The 9,447-nt window shown below is 40.9% G+C and overlaps 1 protein-coding gene across 2 annotated transcripts in view; it reads right to left on the reverse strand.

The window, feature by feature from the left end:
- CMTR1 (cap methyltransferase 1) overlaps positions 1-822 on the reverse strand; it is a 47,609-nt gene extending 46,787 nt beyond the window's left edge. For both annotated transcript variants that reach the window (XM_063304950.1, XM_063304943.1), the window contains exon 1: positions 650-822. The gene's annotated coding sequence lies outside the window, so the exon portion shown is untranslated. The remainder of the gene's footprint in view (positions 1-649) is intronic.
- Between the last annotated feature and the right edge of the window lie 8,625 nt (positions 823-9,447).

Consider the following 9,447-nt stretch of genomic DNA (forward strand, 5'->3'; position numbering starts at 1 on the left):
ATAAAGACAGAATTTTAATTCAGGTATCAGTTTCTGAGGGATGGAAACACTCAACAGAATTTGCGTAAGAGAGGGAAAGAATACCTTTACAGAACACACAGCCGTATAAGGGCTATAGAGAAATTAGGGAGTAGGGAAGCCCTTTCGGAAACTACTGGAGCAAAAGGTGGTTGAAAAAGTGTAAGTCACTCAGGCAAACGCAAAATGGGCAATCGTGAAAGCAGGCGTGCCCCCAAAATAAACGCCGCTGAGTCCGAAATAACCTATTTTCTTGGAAGTACGTTTAGATCCCAGGCTAAGTTAACAGAGAAGTCGTAAAAGCCGAGGTGAGGAGAAAGGAGAGGCAGTGAAGGCAAACTAAGGAGGAGTAAGAGAGACGAGGAGGGGCCGATGGCTAACGGCATGCGGGTGACTGCGATGGGAAAAGGCCATCGCCATGCTTGGAGATATAACGGGCATGGAAGCACGCAGGAAAGAGCGAGCGAGCAGCGTGGGATCCTCTTGTGCGGCGCGAGCAACAAGAGCGAACCGACAAGCGCCCTGGGAGAACAAGAAGCGCGACAGGAGGAGGTGGCCGTGCACCGCGAGCCCCCAGCGCTTCCTTGGCTCGCTCGCTTTCCCTCCCGGGGCCCTTGCCGGCTACACTCACAAGGGGGAAGGGGCTCTGCCTCGGGCCGGAACAAAGAGGAGAAGGGAAAAGCAGGACTCGGAGCCGTCCACGGGCACGCCTGGGCTTGACAGGAGGAACGGCAGCCCTACCCCCTCCAACTCCGCTCCGCCACAATTCACTTTCGTTTCCCGGCAGCTCCTCTCTGGGGGCGGGGGGGCTCCTCCTCTGGCCAGGCGCGAACTCATGACGCGAAGAAAGGACGAGAGAAAAGCCAGGGCGGCGCCGGTGCCGCGGGGAGTGGCGCCCCTAGTGGCGGGCGGCTAGAGGCTGAGCAACGAACAGCCCCAGCTTTTGTCCAGTTTCTGAAGGCAGTCGAAGTGCAGGGGTGCTAGCGGGGCTAGTCGCTTTATTTCTTAAGATATAGATGCACAGTCATTTCTGTAGCCTACGGATGACGCAAATCAGGGGCGTCTTTCTCATCAGTTTTCCAACAGCTACTAATCCGCTCCCCGCTTTATGAAACTGTATGGGGTATTAAACTTGAGAATTTAGATGTAACTATAGGGATGGGAATCACTGTGTTTCATTGCAACAGATAAATAATTCAAGTATTTTTAATTATTAACATTGGGATTTTTAAAAAATAAATCATCCTTCACCTTGAAAAAAAAATGTTGTGCCCACTCCCATAACATTCACAGGCTAGGGTGGTCTTCAGTCCAACTGAAATTGTGGGTACCCATCATAAGAGATACTGTAATAACGGTGATCTGTTCTGATAGCATCTGAATTAGATTACCTTAGTGTGGTGTATGTGGGGCTATTCCTGACGACAGTTTGAAAGCTACAGCTGATTCAAAGTGAAAGCCAGGAGGATGCTGATGGGATAGTTCACTAGAAACATACCTTAACAATTTGAGGTCTTCATTGGTTCTTGGTCTGCTCCCAAATCCAATTCCAGGTGCTGTTTTTGCCCTTTAAAGCCCTTTAGGGCTTATCTCTTGAGGACCCCTTGCTCTTCTATCAAGTTGGCTGCATCTAAAAAGCTTTCACTAAAAACCCTTCTTAAAACTACTCCCACTACTAAAGTTGAGACACATAGCGGCAAAGGAGAAGAGATTTTTTTTCCCCATCAGTGGTCTTCTGATAGGGAACTGCCTTGCTCAAAACATTTACAGTTGTTCACTTTACTATCCTTTAGGTCAGCACCGAGGCCACCAGGGAACCCGTTTTATCTATATTGCCAGAATTTGTCAACCATTTTAGTTGCCAAAAATCAGTGAAATGGTTTCCTGTCATTTAGAAAAGCATATGAAAATCATACAGTGCACTCAGAACAGTAACAAAGCTATATACGAATATTACACTCACTATATAACCCCATTTTGTTTTCATTTTAAAGGAGAATCCCTGTAATATAGCCCTACCTGGTATCCATGATCATCCTCATCCTGCAGTCCTTGGCCCACCACAAACACTAAGTGTAGCCCCTCAGCCTTGAAAATAGTTCTTACCCTACTTTGAAAACATTTTATTCCTTCAAGTATCTGGACATTTTAAACAGTTGTTTTTAATTTTTCCTTTGTTGCTTTCCTATTTTATTGATTTTGAACAGTGTACTTTTTTGTGGCTGTAAGCTATTTCTTCTATTTTTAAATTGTATAACTAAAATGATTTATAAGGCAATTGAAGTTTGCAGAGTAGAACATAGTTCATATAAGCAAAATTATTAAGGTAACTCCAATCAGAAATACGAAGTATATTAAATTGGGATAGGGGTCAGGGAGAAAAGAAGAAAAAATAAGAAAAAAAATAACATTCCTGTAACGTTGGGTGCATTCTAAAAAAGCTGGATTACTGCACCTAGTTAATTTAAATTACCTGGAAGTTAAATTACCTGGAGGACTTCAAAAAGCTAAGCTGGATTTATCCTGGTTAGTAATTGAATGGGGAACCACTAGGAAATAGGACTGTAGGCTAGCCTAAAAAGTCAGAAAAATTTCGTGGAAGGCAGTTCAAACTATTTCTGCATTGTTGCCAAGTAAACAGCTCAAAGAACTTACTAAAAACCTTTAGGAAGAGTGGCTGAATTAAGTAATTTTTTTCTTCTGGATGGTAACCACATTTATTCATAACTTGCCGGGTAGACCCAAAATTTAACTACATCCGTCTTTCAGCGTAACATCATAGCTTCAGCCCATTCTCTTGAGTCATATTGTTTTCCTAGCGTTTAAAGCTACTTCATTTGTGATTTGTCATTTTAAAATGTGAACATTTGGGAGAACATTCACATACATCTTCTACAGGCAAAGGGTTCAAAATACCATTAAAGTTGTCATATGGGTTTTCATCTGTTTCCTGTGGTATTTCCTGATTTCATTGACTTATTATTTATTACTGTATTTGCATTGTACCTTATTTTGCATTAAATGTGAATGCAACCATACCCCATCCTTTCTGGGGCTGAATGGAATTGTGGAATGCAGCATCAGTAACAAATATATCTGGTTGACCCTTAAGAGGTATGGGATATTCTAAATTGGAAAGGCCTTTGTACGGCACAGTTTTTTTCCCATCTTCAGGATTTGCATTAAGAAAGGAATTCTTACCCTTCCTGCTTTGGGACATAATGGTCAGAGAGAAAAACTCAGAGACAAAGTACAGAATATTGACTTTACTGGCAAAGTTGTCCAGGAACAGCACAGACCCCACTCTTGGATCAAGTATGATAGTAGAAATAACTAACATCCTTCTCAGAAGGGATCTCAAATTTGATAGACCTACCTTCTTTTAAAAAAATTGTTTGTAGATCACTCTTCTAATAGCTGACCAAAAACTAACACCCAAAACCACATAGTAAATTAGAAAAAAATCAGTATGTTTGACAAAACAGAACAGATAAAAATTAGAAACATAAATCATGAATGAATTTTTAATAGGCAGTGCCTCTAATGTGTATATGAAGAGGTATGCTCATTTTTTCTATGGAAAAAACAAATTTGACATCTAAATGACTAACAGCTGCAAGTACTGTATGAAATCTATACACTAGAAACAACCCACTTAAGCATGAGAAACTCAGTCTTCCATTTCTTTTCCTGTAATTTTAAGTAACTCTGCTCCCATGAAATAGTGTAATAAAATGACCATCTTCTAATGTGAGATCACTCAACAGCATATAAGATACTTCCCCAAATAGATGTTTGCCCCCTATTTTGGCTCATAGGATGGCTTCAACCACCACCATTTTTTATCAAAAATATCAATTCTGTACTCTGAGCCAAAACACACAGTACTCATGACAGGCATCCCTATTTTCTACAGTTCAAACTGTGAAGGGGACATCTTCATTTGGCACTTAACTGTGTATTTTTTTTTCCTATGCATAAATTGTATCTATATAAGGAACAGTAACAAAGCATAGAAAAATGATCACAATTACAGTTGTGTAGTAGCTGAAAAAAGTAGAATTAGCACTTTCAGTATATGTGAAGCAGGCTTGTCAAACATCAAAGGAATGACTCAAGTCAAAGGAGATTCAATCAAATCATTCTTTCAAGTGGACTCTCCAAAAAGAATAATGGGATTAAATTGAATCAGGTGCATGTAAAGTGCTTTAGGATGATTAAAAGATGTTTTAAGATTTCCTGACTTTGCAGCATGCATCATAAACAGAAAAGACTAAGAGATGTGGTATGGTGGGCTCTTCAGGGTTAAGATGAACATTAACAAACTCTGCATTTCAACTCCACTCTGCTCTTTGCGCCTCATCCTTTTGGCAGAATTTTTTATGCAAGTTTATTGTGGAAGGGAAAGAGAGGAAGACCAAGATAATTCTGTCCTTTTTAAATTTTGTTTGCTCTTTCTTTTTCCTCAGTCCACATCCTTTTATCCTTTTCTTTCCCTTAGAAGTCTAGTCTCTGCATTCATCTGAAATTCTTCAGCTTTCAATCCCATTTTTTATTCTTTTCTCCCGAAGTTTTTAGAAAACACAATAATTCAATTTTCTGTTACTTAACTGTCTCTGTCATGAAGATTGCGTGAGACTTCTTTATTGCATGAGTGGGTCTGAGACAACATGCTTTCACATTTATGATTCTTTAGTATAGTACTCTATCAGTGTACTATATACACAATAGTAATAATATACACACCTCAGCAAATAAAATGTAATTCTTCGAAGCAATTAAGTTTGCCCAGAACAGCAAATGATTAGAGAGTAGTTGACTCTTCAATCTTTCCTAAGAGCTTACTTTTTAAATAAATATAAAATGTATTTTTAAGGTGGAGTAAATTTTCTGCATTGGTTCCAACATAACCTTTATAGGCTCTTTGCTGAACAATTTGTAAGATGCTATGCTGTCCATTAATGCTATTTCTGCCTTAAAAGAGGCAAAAAGGGAATATTTCAAATTTTTGTTGATATCACTGAAAGTATTTGGCTAAAACTTTGCAGGGATACCCTCTAGGGGGACTATCATCCCTTCTCTTTCATCCTATTCTGACAAAAAGTGAAGCAACTGCACAGATTTGAAGCTTCCCCAATACAGTCCATGGTCAAATATTTCACTGAATGCTGAATCAGTTTAAATCAAATCTTGTTGCCTGCAAAAATAAGTTTCAAATCACCTTAAAATCAAATTGCCTTTATAAACACAGTGAATGTAACAGTGAACATTGTCTCATTTAACATCTTTTGATATCAGTATTCCAGCTGATTCCAAAGACATTTCATTATTAGAATCAATTGGAGAAATACTTCCTATTCAAGAACCCACCTTTTATTATTATTTGTTGATATGCAAACACTTCGAAAATTTTTAAGGTTAAAAAATTGTTTCATTGTATCATTTATGCCAAAGTTTAACACCGGACATAATACTATAGTTCAAGATTAAATGTGTTTTGTGCTCTTGGATCTTATTTATGTTGCAAGTACAGTCATGTGAAAAAGTAAATAGACCATGTAAACTTTTTTCTTTTTTTAACATACAGTGGTACTTAAAAGTTTGTGAATCCTTTTGAATATTCAATATTTCTGCATAAATATGACCTAAAACATGATCTGTTTTCCACATCCTAAACCTAGATAAAGAGAACCCAATTAAACAAATGAATGAAAAAATTATACTTGTTCATTTATTTATTGAGGAAAATTATCCAAAGCTACATATTCACTATCAGTGTCTGATCCTCACAACACAGGTACGTGAAAGTGTGTCATGGCTTGAACAAAGATTTCTGAGGACCTCCGAAAAAGCAATAGTTGATGCTTATCAGGCTGGAAAGGGCTACAAAACTATTTCCAAAGAGTCCTTGGTCTCTGAGCTTGTTTTCCTGCAGGCGTTTTGTTACACAACTATGTAACATCTTCAGTGCTAGAAGGGAGTGGGGTTTGTTCCCTGTTTACATACAGTAGCTTGCCTTTCCAGTGTTGGTTGGGGATGTGGTTCTCTCCTTGGTAGTTCCTTGATTAGGCTGTTGTTTACTGCTTGTTTGTTGGATGATAATCCTGGTGTTAATCCCTGCTTACCTGGGTGTTGATTGCTGGCAAAGAGGTGTTCTGGTCTTTTTGTTTCCTTTTTAGCTTTTTTTATTGTCTCATCTGAATGGTGTGTAAATGTTGTTTATCTCTATGCGCCTGTTAATGGTTGACTTGTCTGAGTGCCAAGCTTCCAGGAATTCTGTAGCATTTTTGGATTTGGCTTGGTCTAGGATGCTGTTTCCCAGTTGAAACTATGGTCGAGTTTGTCCATATTTATTTATTTATTAAATTTAGCCACCGCCCTTTGGGGGACTCTGGGCAGTTTACAACGAAGGTAAAAACATTAAAATACTCTAATAAATATAAATACAAATAAGACATAAACATAAATACAATATAAAATCCAGATGATGGTAGTAGTTGAAATATCACTCAAGTGTATCTAAAGGGGCCATTTAAGGCGCTAACCATTTCCAGGTGTTATCACTTCCCTTCCTGCCCCAAGCGAGGTGGCAGAACCAAGTCTTCAATTGTTTCCAGAAGGCTGTAAGAGATGGAATCTGTCTTATCTCTGGAGGAAGAGTGTTCCAGAGGGCGGGCACCACTGCAGAGAAGGCCTGCTTCCGCCAGATGGAATTCTTTTAGACAGGGTCCGTAACATGCCCTCTCTGCATGAACGTGGGACGGGGTGATGCAATGGAGATGAGATGGTACCTCAGGTACCCTGGACCCATGCCATGAAGGGCTTCAAAGGTGACAACCAACACCTTGAATTGCACCCGGAAGCAGACTGGTACCCAATGCAGCTCGCAAAGCAGCAGTGTAACACGTGCCTATCTAGGGGTACCAAGAATTGCCCGTGCAGCTGTATTTTGGACCAGCTGTAGCTTCCGGATACTCTTCAAGGGTAGCCCCATGTAAAGCACATTGCAGCAGTCTATGTGGGAGATGACCAGGGCATGAGTGACTGTGCGAAGGGCCTCCCTGTCCAGGAAAGGGTGTAACTGGCACACAACACGAAGCTGTGCAAAGGCCCTCTTGGCCACAACTGCCACCTGCTCTTCAAGCAGGAGTCGAGTCCAGGAGAACCCCCAGATTACGCACTGGGTCTGTCTGGGGCAGTGCCACACCATCCAGAACCAAAGGTGTTAAATTCCTGGATACTGAGAGCCCCACAGCCACTCTGTCCTACCAGGGTTCCGCTGAAGCCTGTTGTTCCCCATCCAGACTCCTACAGCCCCCAAGCACCAGGATGGGACGGTCACAGCATCACTTACTTCACCTGGGACGGAGATGTATAATTGAGTATCATCAGCATATTGATGATACCTCATCCTGTGATGATGGATAATCTCGCCCAGCGGTTTCATGTAGATGTTGAAAAGGAGCGGAGAGAGTACCGAGCCCCATGGCACCCGACAAAGGAGGGGGCGCAGGCTAGATCTCTAGTTCCCTATCACCACTGATTGGGACTGGCCCTGGAGGAAGGAGGTGAACCAGCATAGAACTACACCACCCACCAACTCCCTGAGCTGACCCGAAAGGATACCATGGTCGATGGTATCAAAAGCCACTGAGAGGTCAAGAAGAGCAAGGATGGATGCACTGCCTCCATCCTGCTCCTGCCAGAGATCATCCGTAAGAGCGACCAATGCCAATATGTTGTGAGATTGAGTTTTCATCTTGTCTTCTGATCGTTGGTGTTCATGGATGCGTTCTGCTAGTCTTCTGCTTGTCTGACCTACATAGTGGTTGTTACAGTCCTTACACTGCATGTTGTACATGGCTCCAGTTGTAGATAATTCCTGACTCCTGTAAGGACTGTAGCCACACACAAATACGTAGCTTTAGATCATTTTTCTCAATAAATAAATGAACAAGTATAATGTTTTTACTCATTTGTTTCATTGGGTTCTCTTTATCTAGTTTGAGGACTTATGTGGAGAACAGATCATGTTTTAGGTCATATTTATGCAGGAATATTGAAAATTTTCAATAGGGTTCACAAACTTTTAAGCATTACTGTATTTTGACATACAGGTAGTCTTCACTTAACAACGGTAATTAAGCCTGGAATTTCCATCACTAAGCCATGTGATTGTAAAGCAAGATGACATCGCTTCGCAATGGCAATCCTAGCAATTCCTCTTGCCATTGTTAAGTGAATTTTACCATTAGCCTGAGCACCCACTCCAATCCAAGCCATTCCAGGCTTGGTTCCTCCCAGCCCCAAACACTGCCTTCAACTCCCCCATCTCCCCCCACTTATCTCTCCCCCATCTCTGCCCTTTTGGAAGCCCTGCAACCTGCCTTGGGGGCAGGAAGCCCACCTATGCAGTGCGAGGCATCCCATCCTGTCCCACCTGCATGGGCGCGAGGCCAATAGCAAGCTCCACCCTCCCCAGCCTGCATTCCTTCACCCAGCTGCCTCCTCTCCCAGTGTTCCCCCACACCTACCTTTGCCTTTTTCAACACCTGGCTGCCTTGGCTGGGTCCTTTTGGACCCAGCATCTCTTCCACATGGCTCCCTTCAGAACACTATCATCTCACCTTATGCTATCAGTGAGATAGAACAAATGAAACTAAATATCTGAGGTTTAAATAAGCCAGGTTCCTCCCAGATCTTCTCTAATGATGTTCCAATCATTTGCATCTGATTCTAATTTTAGGTATTTGCGGTAGTGATAAATGTAGGGGTATACTTACTTTATCTATCAATATTGTTAAAATGAACATCACATATCTGTATGTTGAAAAAGTCAAAAATTCCAGTGGGTTGTATTTTCTTTTTCACATGGCTGTACCTATACCACCAGTAACTTCTGGGCTGAGTAGTCTGCAATATATGACTCCTGCTGCAGTAATGTATTGATAACAACTAATACGGCTGCTTACAATTACTTGTAATGATACTTAACATTTATAGTACTTTTGCAAAGTCCAGTTATTAGAGTGTGAAATTAATCATTCTTGTAAAAGCCAAAATATACTGAATTGACTGTCCAAAAATGCACAGAGAAATAAAATATTATTTCTTTTTATATCTTGCACCTTGTCAATAAATAAATAAACCAACCTCTTCAAGTAATACCAAGAAAAACAAAAGAAGGCCTAGTCAGTTGCTTGACAGTTTGAATGCAAAGCCTCATAAACTGGAACTTGGATGTTGTACACTTATGCCAGTAAAAGTCTGGAATACTGGTACGTGTGTGTCATCTTCCATTTGTTCAGAGATGCACCTTCTTTACTCTGCTTTTCCAGTTGGTTTTCTTCACTTTAGTCTGTTCAGCAGCTAGAGTAGTTATCTCCCCCTCCCACAATGACCTGCTTTGGTTTTGATTAATATTGTTCT

This window comes from Candoia aspera, chromosome 1 (genome assembly GCF_035149785.1).
Source record: "Candoia aspera isolate rCanAsp1 chromosome 1, rCanAsp1.hap2, whole genome shotgun sequence".
NCBI lineage: Eukaryota > Metazoa > Chordata > Lepidosauria > Squamata > Boidae > Candoia > Candoia aspera.